The sequence below is a fragment of the Oryzias latipes genome, chromosome 20 (genome assembly GCF_053564925.1).
Source record: "Oryzias latipes strain Hd-rR chromosome 20, Olatipes_Hd-rR_3.1".
NCBI lineage: Eukaryota > Metazoa > Chordata > Actinopteri > Beloniformes > Adrianichthyidae > Oryzias > Oryzias latipes.
The window spans coordinates 19,901,319-19,921,301 of NC_136256.1; the positions used below are offsets into that span (position 1 = coordinate 19,901,319).

Genomic DNA, 19,983 nt, shown 5'->3' on the forward strand with positions numbered 1-19,983 from the left:
TGTCATACAACCAGGGATGCCAACATGAGGGACAAGGCCAGAGAATTTATTCAAAGCCATGCCCCCCCAGCATCTTTTTGTGCTTTTTTTTCTCTCATTGTCAGGATTTTTTGCTACATCCAAAGAGCTTTTTGTGCTTGCCCGATACCTCACAGCTATAAAAGACTGGTGGTGTGTGTGTGTGTGTCTTCCCTCTTGTACACACAAAGGTTGTGGTTTGTGTATGCTACAAGGTCTGGATAACACAAAAAAAGGAAGTTTGTTAGTAAGTGAATGGTCCACTGAGGAAAACAATAAAGCACCAATGACAGGAACAGATGGGCCTCTTTATTGTCCCCTGAAATGCAAACACTGAATATCTTTGCTTGGTGGGTGGCATCATTATATATTTATTTTCTTCCTCCTGTCCCTCTCCCTGCTAATAGCACTGTTGGCTGGCACCCACCCACATTTAAGACTTAAAAGCTGGATACAGCGTTACAGCCAGATGCTTGTTGTTGAATGCTTAGAATTCAATGGGCAATGACACGGAACAAAGATGACAAGGGGAGGTGCAAATGTCCAAACCACAAGCATTTAGACGCTAAACAAACAAGAGTAAAATATGACTGTTTGGACAAAACTCAAATAAGTTAAAGGTGACGCCCCCTTTATGAGGATACTGGATGATAATGTAAAACTAAAACATAAACATGAAGAAATTTCAACCAATAACATTTTGCACGTTTACTTTGCACAACTACAACATTTTGGATTATCGATGCGTACCAAACAAATAGCCTAAAGCAGCCAGTGTTCAAGCAGTCACTTTCAATGAAAAGTCTAAGTAAACGCACATAAATGTGCATTTAGAGTATCCGTGTTCACACGTAGCTACACATATTTTTAAGACAATTTTGGGCGCACAGCCATTGATCACATGTTGAAAAATAAACCAGGTTAAACTTTGACCAATCAGGACTCGGATTTGATAGTGTCGTATGGATGGGGTCCCTTTTAATTAATGTAGGTGCCAACAGTTTGCAAATTTATCATGGAGGAGAAATTAATTGTGATTTGTGCCTGGCCCAAGTGATATGACATCAAGTCTGTCATGGCTACAGAACAATAAAGACCCAGATGCTGAAACCCAGAAGAAGACACAGGTGAGAACGGGCGTAAATAATTTGATAAACAGGTAAGTATGAAGGGCAGCTGGCTCCGAGGTGTCCACGGCGAGGGAGAATGATTCCTGTGGCGTCACTGGTGGATTTGTCCGTAGGATCCGGGGAGCGGCGGAGTTGGTGGAGGCTCGTGAAGGGTGGAGGATCGGCAGAGGCTCGCGGTGTGACCGGGTGGAGCAGACAGAGTGAGGCTTCCAGATAGGCGCATGCTCAGGTGACCACTCGTGGCTATGGATTCCTGGAGACAGGTAAGAACAAGGTTTAGGTTCGAGCTTGAGGTTAGAGAGAAAAATGTGAGCAAAACGATACATATATCCATCCATCCCCGTGGATGGTCCAAATATGCACCATCAGGGGCAATGAACTGGCGATGAATACTGGTCCTGGAGCTCCTTAAGAAGGCAGGCGGTTAGATGAGGTAAGTGGTCGCAGCTGAGAAGAATCAGGAGCCAAGCAGTGAGAGGAGGGGGGGGGGGACTGACAGAGGCACCATAACAAACTTTTTCATAAATTGGAATAGAGTTGTGAAAGAAAAAGGCTGGAGCAAACCTGGAATCCCCTCTCTGCTTGTCCAGTGTGATCACTAAATGCTAAACGCACATTCAAGAATGGCTCGTCACATTCCCAGTGTGAACATGTTGTAATGACCCTGCCCTTTGCAGGTCATGCAGTGGGCATAATGCATTGTTGGGAGTAAGGCTTTTTTCTCTTTAGAGGAGGAGTCTCAAACTCCAGGCCTCGAGGGCCAGGAAATCCCAGAAATCCTGCCTGTGTGTTTAACCAATAAGAAGCTTCAATGGCAGGTTGGTTGGAAATCATGTTGGACACCGGCCCCCCGAGACATGGATTCTGACATCCCTGGTTTAATATTCACTGTGTACAGTGTTGTTTGTTGACGTTAAACTTGTAATAAATAGTGTGAACTGAGGAGATTCTCCTATTTCTTTGTGCCTTTGTTTTCTCTGGTTGCTTTGGGTCATGTGGCATATGAATCGGGCCAGCCTTAAAAACCCTTTACCAAGTAGCTTGTAATTTCGGGAGGCATCCTAAATCTGAGTCGACCAGTCACGACAGCAGCTACAATGCTAGGCTATTTTTTAAAGATTTTCAAGTTCAACCATTTATTGTGGACTGTCACAAATATTCATACAGATCCAGACAGACTGAAGAAACTGGGGGCTATAAAAAACCACACCATGGCTAACCACCATCAAGATTAATTCAAATTTACATTTAAAGAACTATTTTTTTCTCTTTATACTCTTTTTCAATTTATGATTGATCCAGGGTATACCCTGTGTTCAACCAAATTTAGTGAATGATTAGCTGGATGACTTAATCATACCCAATAAATTAACTTATTTACTATTACTAGACAACTTTTGTACCAGGCTTTCTCTTGTTTTTAATCAAATAACAAGTGACTGTAGGAGGTCTGTTAGCCTGTTTTAGGAACTGGAATGATGGTGCTAGTACCTCTACCCTTTGTTAAAAAGTCGTATGTGCTACAGAAATCCAGCCAGTTCTGCAACTCTTTGATTCAAAAGCCTCAAACACAGCTTGTCTGGACTGTCTGTCTTCCTTTAGTGGAGCCTTATATTTTCTTACTGTAGAGAAATTATCTCCATTACACCTCTGATAATGAGTTTTCTGGTATGGAAAAGTTAGTTACAGTCCTGCAGATATTCTGAGTGGCTTGCTGCTATGTGGCCTTGTATACAACAAAGTCTGTTCTGATACCTTTTAATCCAAAACCCACCCATTTCTAAGAGAAATGTTTTTGAACAATGTTGCTCTCTGTTTTCCCTCAAGGACAGTGAAAAAGCAACTTAACTCACAGTTTGATGAAATCCTATCAGACTTCGCCATCCTACTCATTTAAAAATATATTTTCTGACCCCAAAGGGATTAGCCTTCTATTGTTCTTGTACAGTTCAACAAAAATAATTGATAATTGAGCTGATCATGCCCTGGGGCGATGCGTTTGTGTGTCCGCGGACAGTAGACCTTTGTTTTGCTTGTTACAATTTTGGAACCTTCAGACTTAGGGTCCAGTTTTACGTGTTTAACATGAAACTTTTCCCTGTCAAGTGTGTAGTTAAAAACTTTTCGATGTTCTCTCCAGGCTCGCAATATCATGCTATCTGTGGGTTTTCTGAATGATGCTAATGAGATAACCACAGCTGAGCCAAAGTTTGGCCCTGAGACTAAAGGATTGTGGGATTGTTTCAGATACTGAAATGGTGTTCTTGCTTGGTGCTCATCATCAAGGACTAGAATTGGGGGGTTTAATCACTGAAAGGTTACAGAGTGTAACCATGAAGGCAGCTCAGCACTTGCCTAGGGGGTGGATCAAACATGAAAACAAATACTGCCATGTTACCTCTATTAAAAAAGAATAAGGATTTTTTTTCCCTTCAAAAATGATTTTTCTCTCAAATAATGTCCAATGTTCCCACTAAACAACATCCTTCAAAAATGTGCAGCAAGTCTTTTGGTTTCTTCAGTGTTGATGCATTCCTTTTGCTATCATGAGCAAGTGAAATATCGATTTTGACACTGACCATTTTCATTATATGGACTTTTTTTTTTTACAGTAAGACAAACATTTTAGTGCCAAAACATCCTCAAAGACTTTTAGAAAAGAGGTTGGTTTTTCACATGAGCCCACAACAACACCAACAACTGATTTTGTTTTATGTTTAAAAAAATGCAAAACAAAAAAAAAAAGTGTTTTTGTCCACGTTTAAACTGCTCAGCTGCAATGTGGTTATGCACCATCTGGTTCTAAAATGTGTACTTGCTTTTTTTCTCTTGTCCTTGAGTTAAATCTACAGCTCTCAGGTAACTAAAATGCTGCCATAACTGTATCAGAAATTTCCTGTATTTTCATTCAAAAGCCAAAACTTGCCTCCTACTTTTTGTCAATTTACTACATGATTATACTTTTGACATTTATTAATTATACTTTGCAGCTCTCCGTTTTTTTATTGTTTTTATATTTGCAAAGCAGATGATTGGGCTTCTTATCCATAAAAACTGTGCTAAAATGACACAATTTTGACCAAGGTCTGCATTAGAAATCAGATCTTTGTTACCTTTGTGTTGCTTTTTTTTGTTTTTATTTCAATGCATGTTCTGTAACACATCTATGCCCTCTAGCCAGACCACAAAAACTAGTTTTAGGAATTGTCTTTTTCTTAATTATTAATATCTTATTATGTGTTTTTGGTTGCAAATTTAGGATGATTCGTCTATTTCTAGGAACCAATGAAGGATCAGAGCAATGCAGTCCTACAGAAACACTCACAAGGCCAGTGGTGGCAATATTTACATCTTCTACATAATAATAATTGCTAAATGACACTGTAATAAAAACAATTACAGACAGCTTTAATTTGGATTACTAGTTAAGCTCTTCATTACCGTCTTTAGCAAAAGCACCTTCCATTTCACTGAAGTTGGACAAAATAGGAATACATAAACTATAAGATGATTTTTTTAGCAGTTTATGCTGTAGTTCTTACAATTTGAAAGATCACAACTCTTTCTGCCTCTCATGTCTCTCTTTCCTCCGCCTTTCATCTCCCATTCTTTCCCTCCCCCTCCTGGCCTGCTCTTGCCTTCACTTCCCGACCGTAACACAGTGGTGGGTGTGCCACTTTTTTGCTGGGTTCACTGCTTCTCTCACTGATAATTCCCTTGTATTAACTGGCTGGAGTTATTACCCATTATATGAGTTGTCTATGTTGAGAGCGCTTTATGAGATCCTGGTCCCCGTGGATAAGATGATGGAGCTGGTGAGTGCTGTCATCCCCCAGTCGTATAATGGCATCAGTTGGGAAATACACAATGCCATGGATTATTGATAGAGCCATATCTGTACTTCTGCTGACAAATTTTCTGGCATGGGTTGGGGGTGCACATAATCCTGAAGAATAACTCTGCTAATATGGGCGCCTCCATACGGTTACACCTCTGCTCTCTTTGGGGTGCTTTGGCTCCGCTCTACCCCACAGTGACAAACGCTCCAGCATCCAGAAAGATTTGAAAGAGAGGGTGAAGATTTATTCCAACAATAGCCTCTCTCACACACTCTCAAATGCATAGCATCACACAGTAAACAGACCACATTCCGGGTCCTGCTGCTACTTTCAGCACTAAATATAAACTCTAGTTTTTGACTAAACACACTTTAAAGTGACAATTCAATGAATTAAAAGCTAAAAACAAAGTTAGACGTGGAACCTATAAACATATACCGGTATTCAACATTAAAAAAAAAAGAAGTCAGTCTTTTCGCGTTGCATCACCTGATGGTTAATTCAGACATTCAGTAAACTGGGAGGGTTTGTGTCTTTTTAGTATGCTTTTCTTGTTTATTAAAGACCCACAGAATTAAAAAAAAGGCCCACTTCAAGGAAAATTGTGGGTTTTCAGAGATTTTAACATGGTCTTGTTGCAATTTTCTGATGGTAAAGGACATATATGAAGAAAACTGAAGATCAAAACTGCATTTCTGAGTATTTCTTTATTCAAATTATTGTGAATCAGGAACAGATGAAAAAAGAGCTTTTTTTATTTGATAGAAAATACACTGGGCTGGCCACGAGCTCCCTGCTCCGCTCAATTCTGATGAATCCACTTGTAGACAAATAAATCCATGTATGTCTTTGTTTTCCTTATCTAAGCTGGCATCTGGCTCAAAGCTGGACAGCTGGATAGCTCCAATATTGCTCGCCATTTGTGTTGCACCAGTGATGTTAAATTTGGGGTGTAATCGGCTGTAAGATAAAGGGAGGGCGTGTAAACAGAGAGCTCTCAGTTGTGAGTGACATGAATGGGAAGCAGGGTTTGCTTCATGCCGAAAGTGCCGCCCACAACTCAGAGGCGAATTTCTAATGAACTCATTGCCGCTGTGCAGAAACTATAACCAAGAAAAACAACGCAGGTTTGGGGAATTTTGGCTAAAAATGACAATTAAAAGACCACTGGGAATGCTTTGACAATAGATGAAAAAAAGGACTGGAGATGGTCTACAATATGCAGTGGACAAAAGTGTCCCCTGCATGTGGCCAAAATATGGACACACCAGGATGGCATAAGTCCATAACCACTATTGTCCCACTACTGTACGGAAGTTACCAAGAAAGAAGCTCAAGAATCCTGGTCTGCATTTAAATAGAGTAATTCTCCTGGCTCTCATTACTTGCCCCCTCCCTCTATATTCCTCAATCTGTCTGAGACGCTGTGGTGGGACTCTGCAGCGTTTAGTCGCCGTGAAGACCACAGGCTGCATTCTCAGTTCGGGCCTTGATGTTTTGTCTCGCATGCAAGCATAACACGCAGACATGTGGGCTGAGAGGAAAGCAAGACACGATAACTGATCAAATGTGAGCAACTGACGAAGTTACCGGGGGACTCTGTGTGCCCAAGAAAAGAGGCCTCCTTCTGTTCTGAAGATGCATCAGAGGCTGCGGTGTTCGAGCAAGGCTGGCTTCCAAGGCCCCCGTACCAAACGTACTTATTTGTTTGAAGAAACTCTATGTTAATGACCAGACAAGCATCTTCTGGTGAATTGCTCTTCATTACTCACCTCGAGACTCAAGCCTGGGCAGCCATGATGCTTTTCAGTGAAATATGAAATTACTATCACATTGAGGGAAATCAAAGTCTTGTTCTGCTGCAGTCCTCTGGGCAGCATTGTGCTGTATTGCTTTGGAAACGGGCCTAATTGGTATGTGTGGGCCAAACTCACCCCACCGCCTGAAACTAGCTGGCTTCATGTTCACAACAATTGGATTTAGAATAGCTGCCCTAGATTGTTTGTGTTTTGCAGTTTGGGTGTGTGTGCATGTGCGTGTGTGTGTAACGTCAAGAGTGCAAAGCTAATCCCAGTCTCTCCTCTGCCTATCATATTAGAATGCATGACTCTTGTAATTGCTTTAAGTCCATTATATAGTTATGGCATCAAGTACATATTTTTAAAAGTGGTGGGTGGCTGTCGGTCCTGGAGAAAATGGAAAGATTTGAGCCGAACAATTAGTGGCAGCCTCCATATGACGGAACAGGTTTCTGCCTTTCAGCTTAGTGTATGGCCTGGCAGCGCACCAAAAGATGGAAGGGGGGGAAAAAGGAGCATTAAGTCACCTATAATTTTCTTTCTGACAGTGAGAATGTGAAACAGACACATGACAGCTTAGTGATTCATCTCGTCTGTGCACCATGTCTGCCCGTGAAATGATGATTGGCTCTGGCACAGGGAATGCCTCCACCATGCAAGCGGGGCATGTGTGAGTCACAACCTTTGTCTCCTTTACTATGCTCATCCATTAACCTGCTTTCTGACTTTAAATGAAAGACTCCTTCCTGCTGGATGAAGCTTCCCCCCACCTCTGATCTGAGAGTTTACATGTGGAAAAATGCGAAATATTTCGGGATTCATTTTAACGTTCATTCTGTTGTTCAGCTACACCCTAAGCACCACCGGTAATGTGCACTGCGCTCACCTCCAGCGTGAAGGTTTGCCGAATTAGCTTGCGGCAGTAAGTTTTTTCCTCCCCAGCGCACCTTGGTGCAATATAGGGAAGGAGAGAATGTGATTACAAACAGTAAGTTATTACCTCGGGCACAATTAAAACTTTGCAGACGAGCATTCCTGTGATTGCAAACTGAATCAGATCTGGTGTTGGTGGGGTGTGTTGCTTGTTAATTGGTTAATTACAGAGCAGGAAGGCTTGCTGTACATGTACTAACTGGGAAATCTCTTCTACATTTTCTGTCAATCCCTCATGTAAACCAGACACTGGGGCTGCCCCTCAACTAAAAATAAGCTCATCAGCAATTTGGAGCTGTGTGGGCTGTCTCTCATCATGATGGAGTAGCTCTCACAAACGGGCTGCTCACACAGCACACATCAATGTGATTGTTGTTGACACAGAAGTAGCGACTCCACCAGAATTTAAGGAACGTGTCTCTAATTAAGTAAAAAAATTAATAAATCGTTGTAGAAAAGTCATTTTGAACAAAGGTGAGTGGTCAGAAATCCATCTTGGAATCCAGTGGAAGTTGTTTTGCTCACATGTAGCTGTTCTCTGCAAGATAAGGAATAAATCTGGTTAACCATGGCTTGTGCAGTTCACGGCACCAGTGACTTAACACCATGACTTGCAGGTGTATTGCTTCATGCAACATGTTTCCAACAAAATCGAAGAACAAACAGCCCAGGGCATGGACACGCCACAAGGATAGGGTGTGCACACACACACATGCTCACATTCACACATATAGACCCTGTACCTCTAAGGAAATGTTAGGATTTCTTAGTCAATGCCCTCGCTGCTTTAAATCCTACAGGTCTTACTCAGAGCCAATGTTCACTGTTGCTTAAGTAAATCAGAAGTGTTTTCTGACTGCAACTGCATTTGGCTTTGATTAAAGCAATGCTGCAGGCTAAAAGCTGTCCACATCCCTTTATGAGCATGCTTTTCTGACCTTTCTGTTCAAGCGAGTCTTCTTAGGACTGAGGACTTGACACAACATGACATGTTGCCAGGTCAGTAAACATGATGTTGCTGGAGATGAAGCAGCCACATGCAAAAAACAAATTTTATTTTGGTTTCATTTTTTTGTGTGCAAAATGTGTTGACAAAAATTGGGTGGTTAATTCTAAAATGTTTGAATTAAAAAGGTGTCTGTTGCTAAATTAATAATTTGCTCTTTCAGCAACATATTTACCAGTTTACCAATTTGTTGAATTCCTTTAGTCTTGGGTTTGTTGTATAATACCATTTATTTGCTTATCAGTAATCCGTGCAGCAATCTGAAAAGTATCAATACCTTCATATGAAAAATGTTTTGACAGAATCCACCTAAATACATTTTTATTATTTATGGTTTGTATTTGACATGATACATTTTGCAATTTTTTCAAAAACAACTATTTAAAATAGGTTTTTGATGGGAATAGTAACTCTGGATCAAACAACAAATTTTAGCTTTAATTGAAAAAAAAAAGAATAGCATATTGTTTGATTGTTTTGGATCTTATTCGCAGAACCTGGTTCTTCATGGCTAAGCTGCAGCTGAGAACTTGAAATTAAGTTGTTGCCTAGAGGAGCAAAGTAGATGTGAGCTTCAGGGTAGCTTTAGGGACGCCATTGGTGAGGTTACTTCAATTGACTAGAACAGGAGCTGTTTGCAGTGGGCAGCGCTCCCTTCCACAACCATGGACTTCAGCACCTCGTTCAGTTGGAATTCTATGAAGTTCTTATTTTTCAAGTGAACAGATTTAGTGTAACGCAAATGTTTTGATTTTGCAACAACTATTTTCTTTCAGGTATGATTTAAAGCTGCTCATTAACATATCAATTGTTTGATTTTGCTGCAATCAACTACTGACTGACAAAGAAAAAGTGGAAACAAATTGAAAGAAAGAAAACTACGTTTAAAAGTCAAACCTAAAACTTTAGAGTGTTGTTTGGCTAAGTGAATTATAATAGCATCCCTTAAAAGTCAGTGTTTTGTTAGAAATGTTACCTTGGACTAAAGAAACATGAATGACTAGTATTGTTAGTAGCTTTGCTCTGATGGGAGCCCAATAAAATACTTCTTTTAAGAGAAACCCATGCTTAACCATGCAGTGTATGACCAGTTTTCATTAATTATGCGCTCTTTTTCTTATTGTTTTTCTAATTAAATTAGCTTGATCTGTCCATGATGCCTGAGATACAATAATAAAGATCTGTAGACAACAAAAACTTAAATAGCATATACATTTACTGTATATAGGGAGGGGGAAAAAACAAAAAAAACTATTGGAGCTTAATTTAGAAGGCACATTTCAAATATCTGTTTTGCAATTTCAAGTTTCTTTCTTGCATCAGTAAAACCAGATACATAACTTGTCCTAAGACTGTTGTGGTTTGGCCTATTTTTGCAGTTATCACCTTGATGTGCACTTTGTGGAACTGTGGCATGAAGGAAAGGGACACAATCAAGTCTCAGTCTGCTGGAGACAGACATGAAGTAAGGAGAACAGATTTTCAAGTGTGTGGCGGCAAAACTCAATGCTCTAGCGCCATTTAACCACATGTCATGAAAAATTGGGTTTCGAAGGAGCGAAATGCAGGTGAACGGCATCTGGCAGAAACGCAAAGCCTTTGAAAAATTAAATGAAACATGACAAAAAGAAAAAAAAACTAAAGCTTAAAAATGACAACACTAACAGTGACCTTTAAGCAACAGAAAACAAGAGATGGCAAAACAAGAAGACACCAGCAATGAGTAACTTAAATAGAGTGAGAAACAAATTAACTGAAACAAAAACAGCTTTGAGGGATGGAATCTCAAAACCAAACTGATGGAAGGGGGGAAGAAAAACAAAACACATATAACATAAAACAAAACCATGATTTATTTCTCAAAAATCAAGACAACAAACACAACAAAAAAGGCTCAAATCCCAACGCTGCAAATGAAACTCGCAGTGGTATCAGAAACAAATTTCATGTCAAAACATTTCCAGTATAAAAGCTGTCACTCTAAGAACTTGAATTAGTTTATTCTTTGACCTGAATAAGTCCTATTATTTTAGTATTGAGATATTTTCTGTGCTAGCAAAGTCTCAGCAGTGTCTCCTGTAGGACATGTGAGTAATATGCAAGTGGAAAAGAAATCCTTCCAGTACTTCACTTTACTGAAGACAAATGTCATTAGATCAATGTGGTTCAGCTGGAATGCTAACATCTACTATAGTTGTGTTTTGTCCATCTGTACTTGTACATTTTAAAAGCTAAGCAGATTCATATTTAAAAAAAATTGAAAATGTATTTTTTTTTAAGCAAAGGCACCATAGCCTTTCCTGTTTTATTGTGGGATGGATCAAGGGCACTTAGTTTTGCTCACTAGATACTCAGACATCCAAGAAAATAAAAAAAATTACATCATCAGTGGGGCACTGCATTGGAAATAGAGTGGATTTTGTTCACACCTTTGTTTTTTGTTTTTAACCCTTGATAACTGATGTTAATTCATGACTTTCATTGATGTTCTGCAATTTTAAAACATCTTGATTTCAGACTTCTCTATGATTTTTTTAATGAATCATAATTTATTGTCTCCTCTTCAACACACTAATAATTTGTTTCTGTCTCATTTAGGCTGCAAGTCAACACATTTGTGATTGCTTGAGAATATTTACAGTAGCATATGTTAGTAAAGCAGCAACTACTTTAATCCACTTGTAAATTGTAGAAAAAGATGACAATAATAAACAACTATGTGTGATGTTGAGGGTTTCGCTTTTCTCTTTTTCGCAAACTCATTATTTTCCATATCAACAATAAATCATTGCTTCTGAGTAAAAATGTATTTTTTTGCCTTGTTTTTCATGTTCATTATGCAGTCTCAGAGAGGAGTCACTCTCTCATCCATCACACATTTAAGAATTGATATGGATAAAACTTAATATCTCCTTTGGTTTGTTGTATTGTTCTTGTATGGTGTAAAATCTGTTACCTTAATACTTAATTTTCTTTTTGAAAAGACTCAAAGTTTCCATGTTATTCATTAAATTATTCTTTAGTTAGTCTTCACTCGTTCCCCCAATACTCCATACTTAAATTTGCTATTTTCCTGCTCTTGGTCTTAAAAAGTAGCTCAAACCAGATGTATGAGAACACATTTGCCATCAGGTGTGCAGCTTGGCGCTCTCACCCTGTGGCACCATCCTAGTTTACTGGTTGCCCAGGTATGCCGCAGTGCACGGTATATACTCTGTCCTCTTATCCAATGCCAGTTCACCCTGGATGAAATTAAACTGCTGTTCAATATTGCAAGCCCTGAGCTAATACAACCTTCTCCCAGTGAAGAGGGAAACTCACATTTGAAAAGCAATGGAAATGGAAAAACAGGGGGCTTTTTGAGGTGACAGGAGCAAACAAAACTGCTAGACTAAAATATATGAATAAATGTCATTTCGACTTTATTTTTATTTTTAAAAAGGTAGTATTATGCTCCCCTTAAGTTGTGTGTTCTTAATCTTATAAACCTTTACATCAGAATGACATAAAGCAGTCATCACATCTTTTCTAGCTTCTTCTCTTGGACAATGACTATTCTGATTTATCCACAAGGCTTGGTCTCTGTGAAACTTCATCCCCCTTTAGCTAACAGTTTTACAAATGAACATTTGGTCCATTGGGAATTTTGTTTTAAAATCAAATGTGAAAGTTGTGAATAGCTGTAGCTTAAGCCTGGACCTCCCTCAAAGGGTGCTGAGTAAACATAGCAACAACACACCCTTACACTTTCTAATTGGTTTGTGATGACGCAGAAGATCCAAAATGGTGGCTAAAATAAGAGAAATTGACAAACACAGAACAAGCTGTCATTGAAATGATGTAGATCTTCAGATGTGAGCGACCCTGGGAGTATTTCTGGCAAGCAACTCGAGCAGCGCGCTGACTTGGTCACTCCTCCCTGCAGGCGGTCAGTTTAATCAACTCACCTGTTACGGTGCGGTCCAATCCTCTTCTTTAATTTCCGCGAGCTCTGCGTTCGTCACCCCACCCTTCTCCCCGGCTTCCACCTGTGAGCTCCGTTAGGGGTAGTTTATTACCCAAAGTTTTCTATGGAGATCTTTGTTTTATGTATCTGAATGGAGCCTTATGCCACGCTAAAAGAAATATGGAATAAATCTTCTTTACTGCAAGAGTTGTCTGAATGAAATAGAATAAATCTATCTAAACTTTGTGGTAAGCCATGTGAGTTAAATATACACAATAAAAGCTAAATTAGGTGATGGAAAATCAGGAGTCAGCATGGAGGCAAAGCTATGAGAATGTGTATCAGACAGACAATTGTCAACAAACATGTTTGTAAGTGATTACAACTCACGTTAAAGCATAGTAACTAAAGGAAAAAATGCTTTCAATTTTCACATTTGAGCAGTTCTGTGTTTTAGCAAAAGCAAAGTTTAAACAGTGGCTAGTAGTGCTGCACTATATGAGAAAAACTCGCGATATGCGATATTGGTGATTATTATTGCGATAACGATATAATTTGCGGTATATAAACAAATAGCAAAACAACCAAAAACATAATTTCAATTTCACTGCAACAGTTTAAAAGTTATACTCCAACTGACCCTTGTCGACATAGGAGGCAAACATCAAACATAAAAGGGCTCATCTGATTGATCAACAACGTAAACGGGTCCTTCCGATTGGTTAAATGCACAAAGGGATTTATTTCATTTGTTCAATATTTCAAGCTGCCATGAGTTTGTTTTAGCACATTTAAGGTAACCATTTATTGCGATTTTTGTCATCTTTTGCGGTATGCATATTGCACAGCTTGATGTTGCGATAACGATAAATTTGCGATATATAGTGCAGGCCTAGTGGCTAGGCTTTTGCATTAATATGTAGTTAAAGTTTTTTACATATATATACCTGGGTTGAGTATACTGTAGGGACTCCCATCAATGAAAGTATGTTCTAAATCTGTTTTTGTCTGCAGTTGTAATAGGTACATAACTCATGCTACATTCGCATGTCAGGCGTGATCTTGTTTACTTTGTGGGGTTCACAGGCAACAATGCTTCTTCTTCTTTTCAGTTTTCTACTGTTTAACTATGTATGTCCGAGCCTTGTTGCGAAATGTCAAGGCGGTGCAAATCTCTTGAATCTTGCTTTTTCCTTCACAGCTCTGTTCCGACATATAAAAGACTTAGTGTCATACAACTATTAATTTCTCCTCCACAATCAATTTTCAAACGGTTTGCACTTGCGTGAATTAAAAGAGATTCCTTCCATACGTCATACCAAATCTTAGTCTGACTGGCCAAAGTTCAACCTGGTTTAACTTTTCTCGTACTCGTACATAAAGCCCGTAAATGGTCATAGAAAACTTATATACCTTGACACAAATGCGAGAGAATTTTCATTGGAAGTAGACGCTTGAGCCCAAGTTTTCGGGCGGGTGTTAACGAAACTTTACGCAGGCTTCAAATCAGAGAGTTTTAGACCTTGAAATTTTAGAGTTCAACTCTATAAAAAGACAGTAGATTACTATGTAAAAAAAAAGCACATTTAACCCACATTGCACTTCCAATATTGAGAAACATACAGAAGTATGTCTCACTTTACTTGTTTTACTTCCATTGTGAGACTTACATGGTCTCTCAGCCTGCCAGGGATTTACTTCGAGTCCTAAATGCAAAGTTTCTGTAGAGAGGGAAGTCTGGGCATCTCTGCTTAGACTGTTGCCCTCACTCTAGATAAGCAGTAGGAGATGGATGAATAAATGGATGGATGGATGCATGAATGCATGGAAGGATGGCTGAATGAAAGAATGCGACTGCACAACACACACTTACTCAGGACACTCACTGTAGAATGTGTTTGACTCATCGCATGTGTGTTTTGTTTTCTGATTCTTTTAACCCTTCAAACACCCAAACCCCCATGTCAACTCTGCCAGGACAACAGAATCCTAAGCTTAACTGTACCCACTGAGAGATAACATCATACAAATGCTTTTTATTTTGCGGCATGTTGTCAGAGTTGCATCATTTCCTGCGTGAACTGGTGGCTTGCAGCTAATATGGAGTTGCCTTATTGGATATTTTCGTATGTTTTTCTGCCTTAACAATGCCAACTGGGATAAAATCTAGCTGTTGCTCCATTATTGTAAAACAAAAAAAGTCTGATAACGTGGTGTAAATTGAAGGGGCTTAAAAATATTCTGTGGATTTGGAGACAAAGGAGTTGGTGCAAAAGGCGCTGTTGAATAACGTGATGTCACAAAAGGGGGGGAAATTGGTTAAATAAAGCAGAAGGCAATGAGATGGTTGGGAAAGAGAAGATATTTCGAAAAAGAAACAGAGAAGGAAGCTACACAGCAAAAAAGATAAGTAAAAAACCCCAGAGAAATACTGGAGCAGATAGTTTGGTATAAAGTTTTGCATCAATGGTAATAAGCAACTGTCACCAAACACTGCAAAGCATCGTTATGGTAATTCCTGAATTTTGTTGCTACTTTGGGAATCTAACTTTGGCACAAAAGTTGGGGATAAGAAATGAAGCAATATAAAAACATAAGGATTTTCTGACAGACAGCATAATAAAAGAATTCCCCTAGTAACTTGAAGGGGCCATGATGCTTGCCTATTTGTCTTCCTGTGAGGATTTAATGTGTAAGACATGAGACACTAATGCCAACCAAATAGGATGCAAACTTCATGTTAAGTACTCTCTTTTGACCTGGTGCACTTCTGTTATGCAGTTTAGCTTTACGTTGTCTCATAATATTATACACATTCAGGGATAAATCAATAAAAAATACAAAAATTGTTGTTTTGTTTTTCAAAAAAGAAAACAATGCGGTTTAAGTGCTTACTTAACATGTTTGGAGTGCCTGCTCAGTAAGGTGAACATCTGCCTTTAAACCAGCTGGTTTGAGGTTCAACTCCCAGGCTTGGCAGTCATTGATGCCTTGGGCAAGACATCAAACCTCACATTGCCCTCAAATTTAAGAAATGCGGTGGCCTTGGATAAAGGCATCTGTTTAATCTAGTGTAATGAAAGAGAATTAAAGGGCAATTGTCTTGGTGAGGCAATTATTGCTGCATATGAATCTCTGAAGGGTTTTATTTCCAGAAGATCCCATAATTTTATTCACAGTTGCCTGTTTTCTGCAGTGAGGCCACACTCTAACATTTAAAGCACAGTTTAAATGGAGTCATGTCACAGGGCTGGGGGCCATTCATAGTCCTGGAGAGGAGACTCTGGTCAATCATGGGGTGGAGTGTCTAGGAAATGTTTGTGAGACTCACTAAAAAAGGAAAGAAATGTTTTACTGAGAAATTTGAAACATCCGTACATTATCTGGACATTTTATTACATGGTTTATTAGGAAAATCTACAATCGAGAACAATAATGCTGTGTTGGGTGTATCTAAAAGCTGTTTCTCCAGAAGTAAGGTGTTGTTTTAAATCAATGTCTATACTTAAGACAAACTAGGACGGAACTTGACTGGAAATAGTCAACCTACGTCAAACCCTCATTTGCAATCTCATACTATTATCCCTCCCCCCTCTGAAACCCTAAACTGGCACCATGCAATTAGGCAAGTGATGTGCCTCTGTTAAACCCAAACAAAAAAAAAAAAAAGAGTAAACATTGTGGCGCCTGTACCGCAGGGGGTAAAAAAAATGAATTGCTTGTAACAAAGAAAAGTGTAAACACTAACCCATCTAAGGTCATCATCACTGATTACTCTGCACCACTCTCTAATAACATTCTTGGTATTCTATCACAGTACTGGATATAATCCATGATTTGTGGAGCTGGAAGCAAGTGTTTTTGATTCCACGTCCACTATGACGGTTACACTAATTTAAGTCCCTGTACTGACATGTGCATGAACATGAATGTTAGTGAATGAAAGCTGCACTGAGCTACCACAGTATACTTCAAAAGCATGTCTGTGCTGCAGCCTGTTTATTTTCTGTTTATGAACTGAGTCTGGCCTCACAGCATTCATATTTGCATACTTGAAATATGAAATTGCTCTCAGCATAATTGTACCCACGGATGAAGTGGCATCTACAAGAAAGTGAAGAGAAACCCAAATGGCATCAGAATGGCCTCAGAAGATTTGCAGTTTTCCTTACATTTATTGGGATATTTTTGCTCCGAAAACAGATCAAATTTGCACATTTTTTACATTAGAACAGTGCTGTTTGCGGCATTAGTATCAGCCCAAAGATGGAAAAGTGACCATAGCCATTTTAATGCAAAAGCACAAAAAAAGAGCTATAAAACATCTTTTTTTCACAAACACATACATGCACACACACAAATCAGTGCTGACTGTGGAGATAAATAAATGAACATCCTGAGTCCCTCTCCACCCATAAAATATAACACACAACACGTCCCTAGGTTGTTGAGATTTGGAAACAGCTGTTGCTGTGGTGGATTCGTCCCTCTCAACCAGTTCACATTTCCCCTCTGCCTTCCCCAGGGAAGCTCTGGTAATTTTTCTGCTGTTGGGGGAGGTGTTTCAGGGTAGGGTAGAGTAAGGTTTCAGATACAAGTTATGTCAGATCCAAAGCCCAAGGAGATACTTTGAATAATGGAGCACCTGCCTGATCAGAGAACAACCGTGCACACTCCCATTCATATGTGTGCATTTGTACAGTAAGTGTGGTTTCTTTGTTCATTTAAGAGACAAAAACACAGAAAAAAAAGGCACAGAGAATTTTGTCAAACGGGATATTTGTTTTTGCGTTTCAGCTACTTATGTTAGGCCAAAACACTTCATTTCTATGCTATTAAACTTTCATCTTCTACAATTTGCAGATGCATGCACTCTGTCATCTCCGGAGATATCAGCTTGAACAGCAGATTTATAAATTATCCATTTGTAACAGTGTGGATTTCTCTCTGCCTGTTTCTTGCCCCACCTAACAGCACCCTCACTTTGCATATAATCCACACTCCTTCTAATCACCTGCTCAGCTTTATTCTTCCAAAGAGATTTCATTTTCAAGAGAAAGCAATTATTTTATTATTATTACACAGACTACTTCTTGTAAAAATATTTCCAGCTAATTCATAGTTACCAATTGCCCTTTGCAATAAAACATTTGGTCAAAATAGTTGCTCTAAACAGTAGTCTTCCACTGTGGTCGGGTGTCAGGCATTCCTGCTTGATTTGTATGTTTTTTTCCACTTCATGTGTTGTTGAGAGGATTTGTTTACCATGCAAAGCGGCGTCTGGTTACTATAGAGTTTAAGTGTAAGCCAAACTGAGTGCTTACGCCTCACCCATCGCAGGAAAAAAAAAAAGAACTATATCAGCCTGCTGCTTTCCTGTCCCATCACATTAATGTGAAGGGCAAGTGACATTTAAAAACTGCCCCTTGACAAATAATGGACGGTAATGTCTGCATTTTGACATTACCTCACAAACTTGCAAGGAGAAAATGGAAAGTCGAATCGTTTCTTTTAAATCCTAAGTCATCTAAGACTTGCACTAATACGACATAAAGGGTCATGGTCGTCAGAGTTAGTTATTTTGAATAGCCATGATGTTTTTATTTCATTTAGTATACTCCTTTTATTGTATTTGGATTAAGACATGCTACTTTTTAGGACTGCAGCTTTTTAATGTTAGTTAAAACTTTTTCTTTGTTATTGACCAAGTTTACAAGCAGCCTAGTATTGCAGTGTTTGTCAAAAGAAAGTCATTTTTAAGCCATAGTCACATGCACCCGGACTGGGTGTTGACCTGTATGGGCGCTGCTACTTTCTAGGTTTTGCGGCCCTGTGGAGGGTCATGGACAGGAGTAGCTGCATCTTAAGGGGAGTGCAGGTGTGTCTTGCAGTTCTCACGTGGCTCGTGTGGCCACCTTAAGAGATGTCATGAAAATAGAACATGTGATTGTCAGCTTTTGTGAAGTGTTTGTAAGTTATGCACACTTGTGGCATACAAGTGATGCTGTTATGCGGTCCCCATTGACTGCATTTGAGAACTGGATTGAGTGACTCCTCTCCCCTTGTCTTCCAAACAGGAAGAACCTGCTGGTCCCAAAAAGCTGAAATCCCATAGACTTCTATTGAGAAATAAACAGATATTAATCAGTCGTTATATTTGTCAGAATAATCCTTTTTGCTCTAATCCTTTCTTTTAGAAATGTTCCTGCTAATCCTATTTTTTTTTTCATGATATTTATTCTGTAGCACAAGTTATTCAAGTTCTAAACTTACCAGTCAGATGCCTCAGTAAAAGTAGGTGGTCTTGCATCGGACTTTCGAAACCTTTGATAGGCAGCCCTTTCAGCGGTAGGCGTGTGGTCCACTAAGATGCTCACTCCTGATTGGTGAGAAAGGTTGCCATAGATATGTGGACTCAGACCAACTTGGACCAATCACTGCTTACTGACAATTTTTGGTTTCAACGACTGTACCGCAAAAAAAAAAAAAAAAAAAAAAAAGGCGACTGAATTGATTTCCTTTCGTTGGAACCAGGAGGTGATGTTAAACTCACTCGGTCCAGTTCTCATATACAGTCAATGATGGTGCTCTAAATCCACACTCTGGTCATTAAGGTGTGCAAACTGGCTGCGTGCACGAGCTGTGCACGCAATAGATAAGTAACCGTACACCCATAGGAACCACACACAAACTACACTAATTTTCTAATTTCTAACAGCTGAGTGCAAGAAGCATGCACCTACTACTTGAATGGACCTCTTGCATCGTGCACAGGGTCTAAAAAAATACAAAAATTCATATAACACGCCTGTATCTCACCTACGTCACCCTTAATTAATTTTGTGTGTTGTCTAAGTGTTTGCTATGACCTGTCGCCCACAGCATGCCCGCAGAAAAATCAATGTACATGAAAAAATTTTTGGTCCATGAGGTCAGTGAGCGATCCAAAACTTTAAAGTCCTACCTTTATAAACCGTACAGGTTTGCCCATTTTTTGCCCGCAGACGCCCCCTATCCACCCGTATGGGCCGTTTAGAATAAGGCTTAACATAAATGCACATTTTTTGAATAGCTAAAAAAAACAGAGTTGGCAGAAAACATAGCTCAGACAATTTGTATTTTGATGTTTTCTAATGTTCCAGTGAAGTCTGAAAAGATAAAATATGCCAATTTGTAGTACTTACAGGTACTTAGTGGCGAATGTTGTCAGTGCTGTACAGCAAGCTAAGATTTACTGTGTTTAGTCTTTATGCTAAGTTAGCCAGATGCTGGTTGAAGCTTCTTAATTTGATATGTCAACAAATTAAAACTG

The 19,983-nt window shown here is 39.3% G+C and overlaps 1 long non-coding RNA gene across 1 annotated transcript in view; it reads left to right on the forward strand.

The window, feature by feature from the left end:
* Positions 1-17,145: 17,145 nt before the first annotated feature.
* Positions 17,146-19,983, forward strand: part of LOC144988148 (uncharacterized) — a 45,746-nt gene continuing 42,908 nt past the window's right edge. Inside the window, exon 1 of the long non-coding RNA XR_013651972.1 lies at positions 17,146-17,372. This is a non-coding gene — a long non-coding RNA (uncharacterized LOC144988148). The remainder of the gene's footprint in view (positions 17,373-19,983) is intronic.